This window comes from Otolemur garnettii, unplaced genomic scaffold (genome assembly GCF_000181295.1).
Source record: "Otolemur garnettii isolate 467f Iridium unplaced genomic scaffold, OtoGar3 scaffold00085, whole genome shotgun sequence".
NCBI lineage: Eukaryota > Metazoa > Chordata > Mammalia > Primates > Galagidae > Otolemur > Otolemur garnettii.
The window spans coordinates 8041656-8062112 of NW_003852480.1; the positions used below are offsets into that span (position 1 = coordinate 8041656).

Here is a 20457-nt window from a genome sequence, read left to right on the forward strand (position 1 = left end):
GACCCCTGTTTAAAAAGTTTGAGGATCCCTGATTAAAAACATCAATTAATTAACTATATCTGTAATAATAAAGATCAGAAATGATATTTTTGCCTACAAAAAAACTAAAGATTATAGTGATACAGGACAGGTGGCACCAAGACCCACCATCTTAGCCCTGGCAGTGGGGGTGTGAGGGCAGGTGGAGGAACCAGCTGGCTGGAGGGTGGGCAGGAGGGGCAGGGGGCCGGGGGCCCCTAGGAGGCTCTAGTAGCTGAAGGGGCCAGAAATCTGTGGGGGAGACACTAGGGCCTCGGTCTAGGGCCTTCCCCCTCACTGCTGGCTGGTCAATTTCATGTGCGTTTCCAAGGCTGAGAGCTCTGGCCCCCTGTTGCTAAATGCAAGGCTGGCTGTAACTTTAGAAGACCTACCCTAAAAGTAAACATTAGGTTTCAGCAAAACTACCCCCTGCCACTATATATACCCCTGAGCAAAGAGCCTCTATACTTCCCAGAGGGAGCAGGAGAGCTAGTTCCCCTCCTGAGTTCTCTGTTCCAGGAGCTTTGGTTTTTGTATTCTTTGTGAATAAATCCTGTCTTACCACAGATCTGTGGTCCGTGGATTCATTCTTTGCAAGAGCCTGAAACACCAGTATCAATAGGAATCAATATGTGTTATATATTTATGTTTCTACACATTTTGGTGGCCTTAAAACTATTTTATCTCATTATAAACTAAAAAGATATGGTCCATGTTTTCAATGCTTTACTTGTTTAAGTCTTGTCTCTTTCAGGTTTTATTTATTTATTTATTTATTGAGACAGAGTATATATGTATCCCAATTGAGATATCAGCAGGATGGCAGAATTGAAGGTTTCTACCACCTCTGTATGCCTGCCTGGGAGTCTGGAAGTCCAGCAGAGAAGTTTTACCACACAGTTGAAGTTAAAAGCATTATTTTTCAAAAAAAGATGCACCGAAGAAGTTAAGAACAACAGGCTCACTTTTACTTGTGTGACTCTTCCCCAAAGTGACACAGCTGAATGCCAAAAGAGGCCCCTTAACTTGAAATTCCTCCCAGGAGGTAAATCAGTGAGTCCTCAGCTGTCCCAGGTACGTGGGACATTGCCCAAGAGCCCCTTTCTTTCTTGCCCCACACGGAACAATGACAGGCTCGTCACCGCCAAGGAGTTAGAAGCTGCAAACTACAGAGAGAGCGGGGTGCTGAGGCAGTCAGGCCTCCTGAAACTTAGTAAAGGGTTGTGCACTTCAGGACTTTGGAACACCTCTACTGTGTTGCAAATGAGCCCTCAATGAGTCCACCAGAGCCTGCAATGACCGAGTGTCTCTTCCCTATCACTGCCCCACCTCCACCACCACGCAGTGCTTTCCGCGGCGGCTTCCCGCACACTGCACTCAGACTGTGAAGGTGAAATTTTGCAGACGGCTCACAGGCCTGTGCCACCAACCAGCTTAAGCTACTTGGGACTAATGAAGTTATTATTTTCCTGGGTATAATTAGCAAAGAAAGCAATCTACATGGTATGGAAGAGAAGGGTATGGAGAACATGGCTTTGTGACAAGGGGCTAAATATATACATATATAAAACTGTCATTCCCCAACATGGGGACACAAATGCAGACTCCTGACACACTCTACCAGTTGTTCACGTATCTATCCGGAAAAGAGAATGTACAGAAAGACTTACATTAATGGCTTGGAAGGCCCCAGAGGAATGAAAGAAACTAATTGTCTAAACAGTTTGCTCCTATCTAAAGGAAAAAAAGAAACATTATTTTGAAATTTAAACCACATGGCAAGTGTTACCTTAGTCAAAGATACTGTTATTTTAACTCTGTCTTCCCCTTCTGTTCAAATTTCACAGCTCTTATTATTTGCTTAATTATTATTGTAATTTTTGGCACTGGCCTCTAATTCATTTTAATTCTAAAACATTTTCTAACTTTAAAGCTGTCAGGACTTCCGTTAAGACTTTTCATCGTGCTCATAGACAGCCTAGTTACTTACTAGACTGAAACTCCAGAATATGTCAAAAGGAGAACTAATTGGAGTAAAATGATTATGTGAATACATTTCCATGATGGTATGCTAGTCGGACATGACAGACACAACTTTATGATAAAGTACATGGTAATATATTTCATGCAACATCAACAGAGTGATTATTTTTTAATAGCAGTGAGGAAAATTCAGCTATCAACATGCTCTCGCATTATTAATGGGAAATAAGTTTCAGATTTTCCAGCCAAAAGCTATGGATTAGGTTCATTGGGTCAATACCTAATAATAATAGCTCTTTTTTGCTCTTTCAAGATAGATGAGAATATTTCTTCCTGGGGAAACATGTCACAACAACAACAAAAAAAGCAAATTCAATATCATAATTTTGAGAATTACATTTTAACAAAGGACATCATTAATGTTCAGAAGGTAACTTCCCATATAGCATCTAACCATTTGTACTACTCCCAGATTTCTGGGCAGATTTTTCTAACTATGACAATGACCAAAACAACAGCAAAACCATACAAATGTCAAAAAGTTGGTCAGAAGAACTGATGGGAGAAGATTTATTGTGGAGTCCTTTTGAGGAAGCTGACGGGAAGGGGGCACAAGGAAGGGGGTGTCAGAGCATGTTTATCCCTGGTGGTAATTTCTGAAACGTACAGTTACTGCTTTACTTCTCGGTTACTAGTTTTTCCCAGGTGTTTCTCATTGCAGTCAACTAATGCTCTTTAGGTTCAAATTAACCTCTTTGGCTGCAAACTGCCAGTGAGCTGTGAAGAGAGAGTGTTTATTACAGGACTTACTGGACCAAAAGGAATTTTCTTTTATTATATTATTGTTCATCTAGTTAATTTTTTTTAAACTGGTCTTTGATATGATCTTGTTTTTTCTTCTTTTCCTTTTTGCAATTGCAACCTTTTTTTTTTAATCCTAAGGCATAGAAACTCCCAGTATAAACTGAGCCTGTGTCAACTTATATTGTGAGCTGCTTAGGCTTGGCAGTATATAGAGCACAAAACTGTACATTTTCACTAGCATTGGCTAGAGACTGTACATTTCTAGTATACGGTAGACCCTCCATAACTGATCACCTCCCTACACTGACCACCTCCTTAAGTTGACCTAATTTTTATAGACTGGACATGCACCACATGTATGTATCAGTACAGCAGGCCTACTTGTGACGTTGACCACCGCCATATGTTGATCTGTTTGTTACAGTCCCTGGGTGGTCACCTTACAGACATCCTAATGTATTTCATTCTCCTTTGGCTTCACTTAAATAGATATTGATTTTTTCAGGTTGTCAAGGCAATGGTAACAATAATAGCTAACCTTTTCTGTGATCCATGTGCCAAACACCGTTCTAAAAGCTTTACATAAATTAATTTCAACTAATCTTCACAAGACTTTATTAGGAAGTTCCCATCAGCAACCTCATTTCATGGATGAGAAAACCAACTGTACAGGGAATGAAGGAACTTGCTCAACATCTGACTCTAACCTCTTACACACACGGCAACATTGCCTCAGTACTCCATATCAGTGGCCATGAGCATTAGAGGTTAATATTCTGGTAAATTCCTATAGCAGCCATCCAAGTCGAATTAGCCTCCATAATGCAAGACCTTTATTCTTAAGAAACAGTCACGCCAAAAGACATCTGTGTTTATCAAAGATTATGGTGCATTTACCAAGTGAAGGATACAGTGGTGTGGAGAGGGTCTCAGAGATAAAAACAAGCTTCATCTCTGTTCTCACAGAGTTTACATGTTACCCAAGTTTTTAAAAAGCCAGTGACGTAAGAGAAGGTCGAAGTGCTATATCAAAGAAAGAAGATGTTATTTCTAGCTGAAGAGATCAGAAGGTCTATACCCTTGATAACAGCTAAATTAATGAACAAAACAACAACGACCAAAAAAGTGTAAAAGAAAATTTTATGGGTTTTGTTTATTTGTTTATATGAGTGGTTAGTTGCTGACCCTGAGGAGTGAAACCTGTGCGGGAGCTCTCGTTTTTAAATTGTCAAGAGTTTGCCCTGTACTTTTGGTTGGCTTTATCAGATGATTGTCCTCCTTAAATGGGGCAAAAATTAGAATAATATTTATCACCTAAATATTAAAAGACTCATCTTCCGTTGTTCTTGGAGAAAGCATTAACCTGAATGACTTTAATGCTCTTTGGGAGACGTCTTCTATCATTCCCTATTAATTTATATTTAACTATTGCTTCATCATGTGTGTGTGTCTCTTAAGAAGTTACCCTGAAATACCTACATATACACCCCTGAGACTTTAGACTAGATCTTTAGAAAGACATTTATTGAATGAAAGACATATTTTTAAAATAAATTATCTGGACTCAAGTAAGGCCAGTCTGCACTATAAAATCATTATTCTAAATGTGGTACTATTTAATTCCAGCCAAACTACATTTTAGAAAATGTGCAGTTATGATTGTCCTGCAAGAGACACAACACAAGAAGTAATTCTTAAAGGAGAGATAAAGAATTTCAAGTATCAGTGAGCCAAAGAAGAACTAGATCCTGTGACCAGAAGTTGGAGTGAGGAATAAAGGTCTGACCTGAAGATTGGGATTGCTTCCAAGGATAAGAGCCGACACTTGGAGATAAACGTATTCTTGGAGCACCAGCAGCAGTGGCAGGTTTAGGACCCCCAGCAAATGGGGGCAGGCCAGGAGCCAGACATGGACGCACCAATGAAACAGACCCCATAGACAGATTTGTGCCTTCTGGGGAAACCCACTCTGCTGCAGCTGCACGGCACCACTGCCCTATACTTCTTTTTCTAAATACACCTCGCCTTTTAGAAAGGCTTACCAAAAACCTGTGCTTGTATCCTCCCCCTTGTACTTGGGAAAATTGAGGATGGAGATGGCCACACATCAGATGAGGTGTCAGAAACAGAGCAGTACAGAGCCTTAGTACCAGAGGAGGAGATAGCATCAAGAGCTCAGCTGGCCTTGGTGCCCGCTGAGGGCAGGTACTGAAGAGGCGAGGGCACCACCACCTCATTTCTAGGCTCCTAGGAGCGCATGAGTGATAGCTCTTCCTGCAGAGGCGTCCAGAAATAACAGAAAACCATCTGAGTATCTGAGAAGGGAGTAACTGTGTAGGCGAGTAGAGATTCAAAACCTAGCATTACTGACAATTCGATTTAAAAAAATGAACATATTCTGAAATATGGGGGCTGGCCAGGCATGGACTTAGCCATCACACAAATTTACAACAAAAAGAAGCTATAATTTAATGCTTAGTTATCTCATTGTACTACTCATTTGGCTTCTCTGAAATTGAATTCTGCATCTATAGGATGGTTATTAAAACAATGGTTTCTTTCTTGGTCTAATAAATGAAAACATACTCAAGAGTTCTGTGGAAACAGAAATTCCATGGTAAGATGAGCATGATGTTTTACAAAATTAGGAAACTTGGTTGGTATCACAGAACATCTCAGAGAACCTGATAATATGAAGTAATATTAGCAGTTTAAATAATTAAATTCATCACCCTTGCTGTAAGCATTGCTTATTCAGAACGGGAATAGAGAATGTCTTTTGCTTAAAAAGTCAAAGACACATTAACTAGAATGGAAAACCATTTTAGTGCTAGAGCACTAAAATTTTAAAAACACTATATACCTTTGAATAGCCAGAAGTGGGATCAAGTGGTAGGGGTACTTTTATTTCTTTGACAAACCTCCATACTGTTTTCCATAGAGGTTGTACTAATTTGCAGTCCCACCACAGTGTATATGCATTCCTTTACTTGAATGTTCATACAGCAATTCACAATTGCAAAGAAGTAAACTCAACCCAAATGCCTATCAGTTCATGAGTGGATTAACAAAATGTATGGGTGTGTGTATACCATGCTACTCAGCCATGACGAAGAATGACCTAGTGCCTTTTGCAACAATTTAGATCAGCAGTTCTCAGCCTGTGGGTTGCAACCCCTTTCACAGTGGTCGCCTAATATAAGATATTTACATTAAGGTTCATAACAGTAGCAAAAATTACAGTTATGAAGTAGTAACAAAAATAATTTTATGGTTGGGGGCCACCACAACATGAGGAGCTGTATTAAAGGGTTGTGGCATTAAGAAGGTTGAGAACCACTGATTTAGATGGAATCGCAAATCATTATCCTAAAATGAAGTATATAAAAAATGGAAAATTAAACACCGTATGTACTCACTATTAAACTGGAACTGATGAGCACACAAGTACATAAAAGGAAGTAAAACTTAAAAGTGGAAGTCAACAAGGGGGAAGGGAGCAGATAGGGACCCCTAAAAACAGGTACAATAAACACTATCTAAATGACAGGCACAACCCATCATTTAGATAGTGACCATAACCATGACGCAAACATAAAAGCAATCCATGTAATCGAAAACATTTGTATTCCATGAAACTTTGGAAAGTATTCCAAATTGTATATGGAAACAACACACTGTACCCCATGAGAGTATTAATGTACAAAGCTATGATTCATTAAAAAATAAAAATAAAAATAAAATCAATAAATTAGTTCCTAAGAAAAATAAATGAACACTATACATACCATACCACATCACTCTCCTGGCTGTTTCCTCATCTATTTTGCTATGTTTTTCTGCTCTGCTCTCTACAGCAAGACTAGATCTCTTACATACAGACACACACATAGACACACACACACACAGAGTACTTCTACCAGTTGAAACAAAGAGCCCAGAATTTCACCTGGCAGTGTACATGTTTTAAATAAAAAGTCAAGTTGGTGAAAAGAACAAATTCTTCTAAAGAGATAATGCAACAAGTAACTGTTTTAAATCACCTTTGGGAGTTACTCTGGTAGTACAAACAGAATTTTAAAAGTCCTGTAAGGATGCAGTGTTAATTACCTTGATTTACCCATCCATAATGCACACTTATTTTAAAGCAACATTTTATAGACAATTGTGATGACCCAGACCCCTTGATTCCCGGCTAAGACCAGTGGGGAACAGCCCCCTATCCTCTAAAAGGAAATCTCTCCTAAGCCTCTTAGTCCCAGCCCCCTCAAGGGTGGAACAGCAGTGTGAAATTAAGGAAGTATGCAGGGAGGGGTTGAGCCCTTGATGGAAAGTCCTGAATTCTTTGGAAACTTTCTTATGTTGATCTATGTACCCCAACTTGGCACCTTTTTGAACTGTGACTCCCATCTTGTGATCTATGAGTTAATATACTTCGTGACCCATGAGGTAATATGTACCCCGCCCTTATGATGTACCCTTTACCTTGTGACCCCTGAGCTATGCTGAGCTGTGCTAATTGCAATATTTTGACTTTTGTAATAGGTTGCCTGCTTGCTTCAGCAATATTTACAGTATATAGACCCTTTAAATTTGCCATTCGTGGCTGCATATTGGCCACAACATCAGCCCCTTGCAGGTATATCAAATTATCAATAAATTCTTATTGATTGATTACATCAGAAGTGGGGTCCAAATTTCTCTCTGCTGTCCGGGATCACAACACAATAAATATTTTTAAAAAGTCATCCTGGATGTTAGCTAAATATAGGCAAAAACTAATATAGAATATTCAAATATAAAAACTTGATAAAACAAAATTAGCACATTCATATTTTGTTTGAAAAATAAACAAAGGCATCATAGCTCACAGCAATAACAAAGCACATTCATATTTTGTTTCCTAATAACTAAACTCAGTGAATTGAAATATTAGAAAATAGTTATGTTCTGAGCATTAGCGCTCCATCCTTTTCATTTCAAAAACCCAAAACTACCTTATGGTGAAGAAAAAGGAGACAGCAGTCAGCAGGGGCCAGTGCTGGCCAGCAGTGATACTGAGGATGTCCACCTTCAGGAATGACTCCATCAGTCTCCCAGTTATACCCTCCACTTGTTCCAGGTCTTCTACCTGGCTGAATGGGCCGTGGAGCTCCCTCCAGCCCACGATAAGCTGGGCCTTCTTTGGACCAATGCGCTGCAGGCTGCGCAGATCCCAGGCTGAGCCTTCATTCAGCAGATCCAGTATTTTTTGACTCCCATGGGCCAATAGCTTGGGGCTTATCTGCAGTTCCGAACAGTCCTCAGCCTTCATCTCAGACCCTGAGGCATCCAGGGACTCCAGCTTTCTTTTCCAGCTTTTATTCTTTAGAATATGGAACTCAGCATTTAGGGATGCTGCCTGCTCCTGAATCAGTTGTAGGTTGTGGCATCACCACAGCCTTTTTCAGGGGCTTTGCCACTGTGACTGTGCAATAGGAAACGGTTCAGAGCATTGTGGGAGAGCAATTCTCCTTCTCCTCTGGGTCTGCAGCCTCCTGGGCCAGCACCTTGGCCTCCAGTTCTTTTTGTTTCCTCTTAAGTCTCTCAGTCGCCAAGTCCTTTACCTGCACTGTCTTGAGCCCCATCCGCTTTCACCTTGGAGTACTCAGCAGAGGGGCCCCCTGGTTCCCCTGGGAGCCCAGCAGGTGGTCCAAGCTCAGGAGGTGCCCCAGCATGGCTGGGTCCATACTGCTCAGCTTCTGCAGGGGGCTGAGTTTCTGGGAGGCAGAAGGTGGAGCTGCTATGGGCTCATGGCTCCCAATTTCCTCTTCCTCAGGGCCTCAGGCTCTCTTTGCCTCTGATGGGCCTAGCAGTTCTTTCTGAGACAGCTGAACAGGTGCCAAGAGATGAAGCTGTAGGCTCTCATGGGTAAAAGGCCGTTTTATCACTTCTTTGGACCTGGCAGCAAAGTTGGGTGCAGAGACTGTGTCCAGGTGGAAGTGTCCCTCGGGGGCAAAGTTGGCAATGAGGATGCTGTGTGCTGAGCCACCCAGAGAGTCCTGCAGTAGGTGAGTGAGCTTGCTATCCCAGTAGGGCACACGAGGAAGGCCCCGGTTCAGTGCATCTACCCCTTGCCCAGAACAAAGAGGAGGTGTTGATGGCTTCGCCCTCTTTCAGCAGAAGGCCCTTATTGCCTGTAAGGCGGTTATTATTCTGAGTCAGCCAAGTCAATTAGATAGTTTTCTTCCCCTTGGCGAATTGGGGCTAAACATTCCTGCTGATCCACCTTGACCAGGAGCATAGCATGACTGCGAGAAGAGTGCTGGTTGAGCTGTGCGGCTCCTACAGTCCGATTTCTACTGGCTGGCGAGAAGAGCCGCTCAAAATCAGCAAAGCTAGTGACCAGCTTCTGTGTTAGGCCCGATATCAGGATGTTTCCTGACAGACTTCTCAGATCACCAGATCTCCTGATGAAGGGTCTAATAGTGGTTCTTGCAGCATTAGGAAGTTTGAGAACCACTGGAAGAGGTCTAATACCTTTTCCTGGTAGATTTCCAAGTAGGTCACAGCGACAAGGAGGGCCCATAGTGACAGGTCAGCCCTCAGCACCCTCCTCCCTCGTAAGCTGCACAAGGTCCACGAGAGCCCCAGCCTCCCCATAGAGAGTGACCAGAAAGATACTGGGACTATTCCTACTATGAGAGAACGTTGACACAGTGCTGGTTCAGTAGATTTTGCTCAATTCTTGGATATAATTCCAACATGAGCCAGCATTAATATAAACACTACTTGACCAATGACAACAGACAATTCAGACTCTTGAGGGAAATGTCGTGCCCCACCTATTCTAGTTAGGTAATCAGGGACTGCTTATGATGGCTGGCCGGCCACCTTCTTAATTAAGCATTACTTCATTCTACCTTATCCTTTTCTTACTTTCATTATTCATAATTTGCTTTCCCTAAAAGTCTGCAGTCTGTAGAAATCTTCAGGTGAGCAGAGGTGCTTCTATGAAAGCCATTGACTGAAGCTGGAGGGTCTATGGCCTTAAAGTCCTCAAATAGAATCAGAATCTATCATTATAAAAAGAAAAACACTATTAACGAAGCTGTTGATAAGCATGTACCAAGCCCTTCAGAAAATACTGGCTAATTAACTACTATGCCATTGTGAATAAAGAGAAGAACACTTTTTTAAAAGAAAGCATTAATTCCTATATGTAATTCTAGAAGATTCTAGCCAATGAATTGCTTTTCCTTCCTTCAGCCCCTCCAAGATGATTACCATGGAGTGAGACAAAAATGCAATATTCTCTCTCTCTCACATATACACACACACAAAAACACACACAGGTGTTATCTAATACAACAATTAATTTCCCATAGGCAAGGATTTTGCCTACTATATGATCAGTATGGCCTACGGACCCTAGACTCTCTCTAAGATTTCTGTATTTGAAAAGTGAATTGTTTTTAACATATCATTTCAGGGAATATCAGAAAATAATCTACATGGTTCAGGGAGTAGAGGAAGATGTTTATATGGCACAACAACCAGGGAATGGACCAGACCTGGAAAAAGTGAATCACTATATCTCGGCTTTCCTGAGAAAAAGGCTGTTTCCAGGGTTTTTCTTCCCTTTTTAACCAATAGATTTGTGTTCTGTTTTGTCTTTGTTTTCGAAAGCTGGTTCCTTAGCAACAGCTTCAAAGACTCCTTTGGCAAAAACTGCTATTTTTAGGTTTGAGTCAGTAGTAAAAATTCATAGTTTTGGTCAGAAATACCATCAGTTTACACAGTTTTGAACATTCTTAAAGATAAATGAGAAGGTTCTCAAGTGTGGCAGATGGACGAATGATGTAAAGTCATTCAAGCCACCTGTCTGAGGTGGGTCATCTTATGGATTTCTGCATATTTAATACATTTATATCAAGTTTTCAAACTTCTAACATTCAAATACCATTAATCATGACTCGTATTATAGTCATAAGTCACTCAGGGCCAGCCCACATGAAAAGTAATCTGATTTCCTTATTTATGGATGGCAATCTCTTTGTTATTCAACAGGATAAATTTTTTGTGGCCTGAGTTTTTCTATTTAGACATTGTATTATTGTCTCATAAAACAATGTGACAGAACAGTTACTGCCCAAAACAGTAAAAAAAAAAAAAAAAGAGCAACTGTTGGTTTTATTTGCACACAAATTTTACTTTGAAACTAAAATTCCATTACAAGTTAATTACAGAGATTAATTCTTATTTAAAATCTTTCACAGAGGTCAAATATAACAAATTTTATTATTAAGTTTTAAATAGAGAGATAATGAATTTCATGTGATTTGTTATCAACTTAATTTTCTAAAAACTTTGGAACTACTACCTCAAGTTTTGTGTGCTTTGCAAATATAAAACATTGATTTCAAGTCTCTGGCAGGGTTCAAATGTTCCACTAACCACAGGGAGTGCACCAAAAAGCTTTGCATATAAACTCCTATTTGAGATTTGTGTGTCTGCAAATAAGTATTATGTGTGACAAGGAATGTGACCGCTCCCTCATATGGAGAACAGGTATTTCCTTTAAAAAGCAGCAAAGTCTAACTTGAGAAAACAGTTGTATCTGTGAGTGCTCTGACCTCATCCTCCTCTGTGATCTTGAGTTTGGTTCTCCTTGACTCTGCTCTGGAAACACCTGGATCTTGGTTCTTTTTGAGGAGTGAACTGAGCAGGAGTGAGCATAAGTATAGATTCTTCTTTATCTCAGACTTAGGTTATTTCAAACAGATATGAAAATAAAACTCTACTTTCCTTGAAATGCATTCATTTTCAGAAATACCAAAAATTTCATAAATAAAATATGTAGCAGCCCGTATAGCTTATGGCTAGGAGGAGTGAAAGTTATAAGAAATACCTGTAATGGAACACCTTGGTGGAAAGGGCATGGAGAGAGAATTGGTTGTAACAAGCACGAGAGCTTGCGAGATGAGAGCATTGGTGAATTGGCAGTCTCTATACTGTGGTGTTGAGAAGCACAAGCTCAGCCTTATATTAGGCTGGAGGAGAAGGCAATCGGGAGCATGCACATTCTATCACAGACACGCTTACTCTGACTCTGTCTCCTCTCCTGCCTGCAGAACGCCAGCTCGGTGTCTCTCTGCTGAAGATTACCAAGCTCTGCTAAAGACTAAGATCTATCTGTTCTAAGAAGACTGCTTTACTCTAAGATACTCTGTCTCTCTCTCTCCAGCTAAAGTAGATAGCCCTCAAGCACCTAAGAGAAACTGTTCCTGAGCAAGGTAGCTTAGTGGTCCACGTCCGGAACCTACCTAAGCTGGGCCCGTAGACCTGGCCAGTCCCGGGCCCTGACAAGTGGTGTCAGAAGCAGATCCTGACAAAATATATTTGCTAAGCAAATAATGTCTTCCCAAAATGTTCATTTACTAATACCCAATATCTACAAATATGTTACATAGCAAAGGAGAATTAAGGCGGCAGATAGAAGTATGGTTGTTAATCAACTAACATTACAGATTATCTGTGTGGGACCAACCTAATCACATAACTGTCCTTGAATGGAAACAGAAGGAAAAAGTGTTAGTTTAAGAGTAATACGATGTGAAAAAGACTTCCTCACTGTGAAAATAGAAAGTGACCAGAAAGTGGCTTTTAAAGCTGGAAAAGAAAAAAACAAATTCTTCTCTACAGCTTCCAGAAGGAAATCTGTGCTGACATTTGATTTTGGCCCAGTGAGATACGCTTTGGACTTCTGATCTCCAGAATTGTAATAAAATAAATGTGAGTTGTTTTAAGCCAATAAATGTGCAATAATTTGCTATAGTAGCAATAGAACCTAAGACAATGATGAATAGGAGAACTAAGACAGTTCCATGGAAAAAAAACATAACAGAAACTCCTCTACTTGAATTTGGAAGAGGGTTTTCAAGTCCATTCGCTCCTAAGTTCAAAAGACATTATAAAAGTTACTGCCCGTGCCATTAGCTGGGCAGCAACAGGGTTGATATCCCAATATCCCCTGTTCTTGGTAACAACTTTATTCTTTTCTTTCTTTTTTTTTAGAGAGAGAGTCTCACTTTGTCTCCCCAGTAGAGTGCTTTGGAATCATAACTCACGGCAACCTCTTACTCTTGGGCTCAAGTGATTCTCTTGCTTTAAACTCCCAAGTAGCTGTAAGTACAAGTGCCTGGCTATTTTTAGAGATGAGGTCTCGCTCTGTCTCAGGCTGCTGAGCTCAGGCAATCCACCCACCTAAGCTTCCCAGAGTGCTGGGATAACAAGCATGAACCACTGTGCCTGGCCTAGAACTTTATTCTTTCTACTCTGAAATTTTGTAGGCTGAAGGAGTAAAAATAGAGATACTTTTCTATGCCATGAACAACAGTGCTTTCCCTGGAGTAATATTCCCTATGCGGCACTTGTCTAACACTGAAAAAAATAAGTGCTCAGACCTGAGTGAGTTGAGAGTCAAAGGTTCCTCGTCTCAATTTCTAAGCTTTACTGTGCTCACTCAGTTTGACTCTGAAAACTCAGCTGCATCATCTTACACCTAAGGGTTGATCTAAGTAGCAAGACAGGCCTCCTCATTCCACTGGAAACTGCTACCATATTTCCCTGAAAATAAAACACTGTCTTATATTTATTTTTTTCCCAAGAAGACATACTAGGGCTTATTTTCAGGAGGTGTCTTCCTCTCCGAGCCAAAATGCATGGTGTGGCTTTGCAAATACACTATATAGCCACGCCCACCAGTAGGTCTTATTATTGGGGTAAGGCTTATATTTAACAAATGCATAGAAATCCTGCTAGGGCTTATTTTATGAGTAGGGCTTATTTTGGGGGAAACACGGTATAGCCAAGGAAGGCACTGGGTGCTGTTGTAAATGGGTTTTATTACTATATGATTTCATTTTGTGCTTTTATCAGAAACAGAAAAATGAGATTAGTATTTTTCTCTAACTCACTTCCAAGGATATATTGGCTCATATCTTTAATTCTCTAACCACTAACCACCTTAATCTTCTACTTCACTTGTTTATAAAAATTGCACCTTTGCTAACCACTTTCCCAATTATTCAAGTTGTATTAGCTTTTGCCCTTCGCAGCCATACTGAGTATTCACTGGTTCGGCAGCTGTTGTTAGCCCTTAGAAGTCTAACCATATCCTTCCATCCATTCATTCTATATGTAGAGAATGCCAAGCAAAGTACACACAATTTAAGAAAGGAGAAAACTCTATTAAAATTATAATAATATACACCAATAACAAAAGCTGAATACAAGTCACACTTGAGCACCTCTTCTAATTGCAGAAGTCAAATATGACTTAAGTATTATAAATTTAATGCAGTTTTTTCCTCTTGTAAAATGTGTGTACAATCTTTTTTGGTCCCTCTGTATTTAGTGCCTACTGTTTGCCAGGCATTTTTCCAAGTCCCAGGGTTACAATAATAAATGAGAATGACAAAAGAACAAAATCCTTTCTCTTAGGTCATTTTTATACTCTAAGGGGAATATAGGGAAGAAGAAAACAAATAAATAAACATGTACCTGCAGATACATAAAGAATTGTGATTTCAGGCAGTGGTTTCTGGTATAAGTCAAATCAAGCAATAGGTGCTGGTATGACTAAAAGGGAATTATTTTAGCAAAAAATGACATCAAACTGATTTTTCAATTCTAAAAAACATTTTTTTTCTCATTAATGTCCCTAAGTTTTCTGCTCCACATTTAGAGAAAATTAAGGACTATACAGAAGAGGCCAAAAACGTATATATTCATTTTAAGAGAAAACGCTAACCTATTCATGCCTCTGGCATGGTGACATCAGCATTAATTTGATTAGCACCAGCATTTGAACAAATGTCATGCTACACATTGCTACCAACATAAATAACATCGCTTGATATGTGTATACATTTTTTTGACACTCTCTGGTACATAAATTGGCATTTTAGGCAAAAACAATGATTAAACATGCTAACACACACACACACACACACACAATGTGCAGTAACCCTTAACCTCCAAAGCAGTAATTCAGCACATCTCAGACTCACTAATCTATTCATTTATCTCATATTTATCTTCTTATCTGCTTAGAAATGACCCTTATCCCTTCAAACAAAAAGGAAACTGTCCAAAGCATTTTGTACAAGGAATAGAGGGGATAAAATCACAAAATATAAACATGAGTTGTTAAATAAAAAGTTTAAAATGTTGAGAAATAGCCAAATACTACTCTTTATATAAGGTCTCCTGTACATTAGATAGGACAGTAATTTAAGAGAGAAATCCCATCCACAGGTTTAGAAAAAAATCTTCCAACTCTATGGAACAAAGGCTGGACGCTTTATAGGCCAGCACTGTGAATAAATGCAACTTTTATGCAAAAGGACCCTCCACAGGCAAAACATGCTAACATGGAGAATACAGATCATCTAGCACTCAAAATAAAAATTAATCACAAATTAAATAGTTGTCTCTTCTTATGCCTTTAAAATACAATTTGAAGATGACAGCAGTGGCTAGCCTGTAATTCTAGTACTTTGGGAGGTTGAGGTGAGAAGTTTCATTGAAGGTTCCAGATATGAACATATCTAGGTTCCAGATATGAAGAAGTTCAGACCAGCCTGAGCAACATACCAAAATCCCTATGTCAACAAAAAAATTTTAAAAATTAACTGAATTTATTCCCAGCTACCTGGAGGGGCTGAGGCAGGAGGATCACTTGAACCCAGGAGTTTAATGTTGCAGTGAGTTATGATCAAACACCACCAAACTCTAGCCTGTGCAAGAGAGACTCTGTCTCAAATATGTATACTTAATTTAATTTTTAAAATCTCAATTTAGGCCTTTATAAATATACTATTGCAAAAGTCAGATAAATCAACACATGTAATCCATATTACATATGTACAAGATATGATGTTAATATATTTGTGATTTTTATTTGAAGTTCTAAGTTTATTGTTAATGAAATGATAGTTTCAGAAATGACTTTATAAACTATAAAAGGGCAAAGAAGTATAAGTGTTCTATTTGCATTGTATGTTGCATTTTGTGCCAGTCAAGACTTAATCTGAATGTGAGCTGAGTACATTGCACACATGATGGAATATATGTATGAGATTTTTTTGTAAATGAATGTTCTTTGTAAAACCAGTATACTGCTATGTATGTTTGTGTTTTATTGAGTAAATATTAGCAATAATAGGTCTCAAAAAATAGCTATTTAAATGTAAAAAAATGTTTTGCCATTTACCATTACACCATGTTAAAGAAAAGAAAAAAATTGTGTCCATGCTGTAAAATTTGCTAACAGATGCCTTGAATGTCCCAGAAAGGGATCTAAGTCTAAAAATTATTTATCTCTGTTACTCATTTTATAGACTAGGAAACTAGGCTCCACATATGTTAAAGGCTTTGATCTGTCATTCAGGTAATTGTGACATACAGTGATTAACTTCTTGGTCCCCACCTCTAAGCCTGGGTCTTTCCTAACTTCACTGTATTCTGCTATTTAGAAGTCTCGTGCCAGTTCACTAGAAACCATCAAGACAAACTTAAAAAAAAAATCTTTTTTGATTTGTATAGAATTAGAATTGCAGATATTTCAAGAATACCAGTAACTCATTAAAATTCCACTAATCTTTAACCAGTTTGATGAAAATATTTCAAATTGTATATAAAACCAACACATTGTATCCCATGACTGCATTAATGTACACGGCTATGATTTAATAAAAAAAAAAAGAAAAAAAATTCCACTAATCTTACTAAAGAGCTAATAATGTCATTTAATTTTCTGAGTTTCAAAGATTTTCATGCAGCAAAATACATGTTCTTTAGCCTCAGTTCTCTGCACACAGTTCTCTCACAGTTCTTTCTGGGGCTGTGGATTTAGGAATTTCTACTGAAAGAGCTTCTTCATATAGAACAAATCTTAGTGTCTACAACTCCTTTCTTTTCCTCTTACTTTCTTCTCCCAAAAGACTTTCATCCTTCAGTTATAATTCAAAGTAGCATGTATTAGCATGATAATAAATCATAATTTGAGGAGAAAAGTTTATTCCACTAATAACAAACTAGCAAAATGTTAAGTAGATAGCTAGAAATCCTGGCTTTTCTGGGGAAGGAGGACAAAGGTGGGGCTCCCCGCCTTCCAACTTGGTGCCGCCCACCTTAACTTTGTCCCAAGTGATTGATAGGAGGAGGGAACGTCTTATCTACCTATCAGTCAGGACTTAGCCAACTGCAAAAGGATGTAGAAGACTCTCAGGCCCAGCAACAGGGACAGTAGAGTCTTAAAGGTGACCTAGAATAGTCTTAAGACTAATTACCATGTCACTAACTTAAATCTATATTACAGTCCACACCCCACAATGGCTCTCAGAGAGTGACATGAGAGGTCCACATGTGCAGTAAGGCCATAAGACTCAGGTTTCAGGTGACCATTGAACATGAGGAGGGCCTGTATAAAACAGAATAGAAGACAATCAGCAGCCATGACCCATTCCTTTTCCTTATCTCTACAATAGAGGCCTGTTGTCCATGGTGAACGCATCCTGCTGTGTGAGCCTACACCTTGCTCTTACTCTGTACATCTGTATTTCTCTTTCTCCATAAACTTTGTTTCATGTTTTATCTGACTTTGAAGTCTCTGCTCATTTTTCTACCAAGAGTACTCCAAGAACTGAAGACCCGGGCAGCTGCCTGGAACCCCAAACTTTTAGGACATAGGAAGCTTCCTTGACACCTGACCCAAAGACGTAATGGGCTGTTCCAATCAGGTTTGGTCATTAAGACCACAGGTTTTTTCCACAGACACTTTCTAGACAATTTGCTCCAGAATTACCGAGAGCCCCGGTTGAAATGCAGAATGTGGGTTGGATTCTCCAGCATTCCTAATGCTAGTGAGGAGGCTTTTAATCGTATATTTTTAACAAGAATGCAAAATGAATTTTACTCAAGCCAAACTTTCATTGAAATTCTTGACAGTGAGAGCTTGATGGCTGTCTTTAGATCTTTATGTCTGTGAAAAGTCCAAACTACTGCTTAATTAATTAAAGAAAATTAGCTCTGGCTTCAATAGGAAAATGGGGGAGAGAAACTAAAATTCTTATTATTTTATAGGAGACAAAGAGTCTCACATATATCCATCCTAATTCAAAAGTCCTCCAGACTATGTCCATATAGCTGTGTAGAGGCCAATTCTGAGAACCTATGATATACAAAACTCTGAATGAAGCTAAATGATGTATTCTGGTTTCATCTTCAAGATAGCAGGACTATACCAGCTTCACAGAGCAAATAACTGAGATTTGTTCAGAGATTAAATAATTCAAGGATGTTCTTCACCTAAATAATAATGCTGAGACTAGAAATCAGCTATGTTCAATTTCAATTTGTTTTTTTCCCTCTAATTTTGCTGTTTTTCTCACTTTTATAAGTTGCTTTTTTCTTTCACGGCTGCATGCTTACACATAAATTTATTCATGTTTCCATAGATGGAAAACTTCAGAATGAGAAGATAATGTACAATGTTAAAAAATTATAGTAAACATTTACATTACTATATTATATTATATTTTCAACTTATATTTTTATATATCTCAAAAGAGCACATTGGAAATTAATAGCTCTAAACTGATGATATTAAGATAATTTTATTAATATTTACCTAGGACAACTTCTGCACCTAACATTAAAGATAAAACAAAATATCTCTCCTTAAAAAATTGAAGAAGGCTTCAAAGTTTGTGAAAATAATCATATTGCTCTGTGTTGAAAAACTGCTCCGTACATTTCCTTAATTCTTTTGCACACTGTGTTAGTTTCCTAGGGCTAACAAAATATCACAGACTGGATGGGTTAGCATCCATATTGCTTCACCATTTAAAAGCTTGAAATTAAGATGTCAGCAAGGCCACACTCCCTCTGAAACCTGCAGGAGGATCCTGCCTTGCATCTTTCTAGCTTCTGACTTGTCAGTCATCTTTGGCATTTCCTAGTCTGCAGCTGCATAACTCCAGTCTCTGATTCCTCCCGGCCTGGGGTTCTCCCTATGTGTGTCTTCCCTCGATGATCTTCTCATGAGGACACAAGTCCACCGACTTTGGAGTCCACCCTACCTCAGTGTGGCTTCATTTGACCTAATTACATCTGATCTGTTTCCCAAAAAAGGTCACATTCTGAGCTACTGGGAGTTATGACCCCAACTTCTCTTTTTCTTCTTTTTATTTTTTATTGGTTTTTTGGGGGGGAGGGAGGGTGTTACAATTCAACCCAAAACACACCTGGAAAAATAATAATACCAACTCCCTGGCCAATGGCTTTCCAGGGCAATTACTGATGATTCTTCAGAAGTGTGTTTTAGTCATTCTTATTCTTAGTTATGGCTTCTACTTTCACTCGGTTAAATTCATCAGCAGCACAGAGGGAAAGTATTTCCATGTACTTGGTGCTATATTTGAGATCCAACAGAAATGACAAGTTCTTGCAGATTTCTTAAAACTTATGTGTAATCAGTGGCATGCTTAGAAATAAGTCAGTATTCTAATTAGCTAAAAAAAAGATTCTGTTCCTATTATATTTCAACACCTAATCAAATAAGTACTGTACTTTGTAGCCAAGAAATCGAAGTACAGTTTTGATGAGGACAAATTCATTTTTAAAGATAATGCCTATATGTGTATTTTGTGCTTGCATGTTATAAAGAAAACTTGAACCAACTATATGGAATGTAAAAGGAGAAAGAAGGTTCTAATTCCAAGGATCTCATCTGACTATCCCATATGCATCTTGTCCCCAGCCAAACTGACCTCGTCTTTTCCATACTTGCTATTCCTAGTCCCACACTGGTTCCCAGCCATTCTCCACCAGGTATGTGCTTTTCCATCCCGTGCCTCTGCCCTTAAGGCCTAATGCCAATGATATCTTCTCCATAAATATTTCTGCTTCTAACAATCATGTTCCTCCTAAACCTGCATCTCAACAATAATCATAGCACTCAGAAATGTTACATGTAGATTTCTGAAAATATTTGTACTTATTCATGCCAACCTTTAATGTGCCTGAGATTCTAGTACAGCACTGTGGTTAAGGACACAGGCTCTACAATCAGACAGACTTAGGATCCATTACATGACTGGCATGTGTGAAAATAGCCAAATTACTTAATCTCTCCAAGGTTCAGTTTGCTGTTATATAAAACTAGGATAATAAGGTAATTAACTTCATAGTTCTAATGTAAGGATTAAATACTGCACGTGCTTAATGCTACAAAAAAGTATTGACTTGGAACCATGGGGAAGTAAAAATTGTATACAGTGGTATAAATATGTATTGTGTCTCTGTTAAATACTTGCACAAAATGTCACAGATGGTTTTCTTTACCATAACAATTTTATGTAAAAATTATAACTTGTTCCCATTTGTTCTTTGAATGTAATAAATGTTTCTCTACATTTTGACAGATGATATGGATAAAAGGCATAGATGAGGAAAAATTGAAAAAAATGAATAATTTCATTAGGATTTTGTTACTATAGATTACTCTGAACTATGGACTTGTTTTGAAGTTGGAAGTCATGAGGAAAGCAGTTGACACAGACTTTCCTCACCTTAGGCAATCAAGAGGGCTTCCCCGTCACACAT

The 20457-nt window shown here is 38.8% G+C and overlaps 1 protein-coding gene and 1 pseudogene across 1 annotated transcript in view; both read right to left on the reverse strand.

The window, feature by feature from the left end:
* Positions 1–20457, reverse strand: part of LOC100944423 (E3 ubiquitin-protein ligase MARCH1) — an 851823-nt gene that overhangs the window by 617553 nt on the left and 213813 nt on the right. The gene's annotated exons all lie outside the window — the stretch shown is intronic.
* Positions 7799–19699, reverse strand: LOC100952203 (annotated as a pseudogene).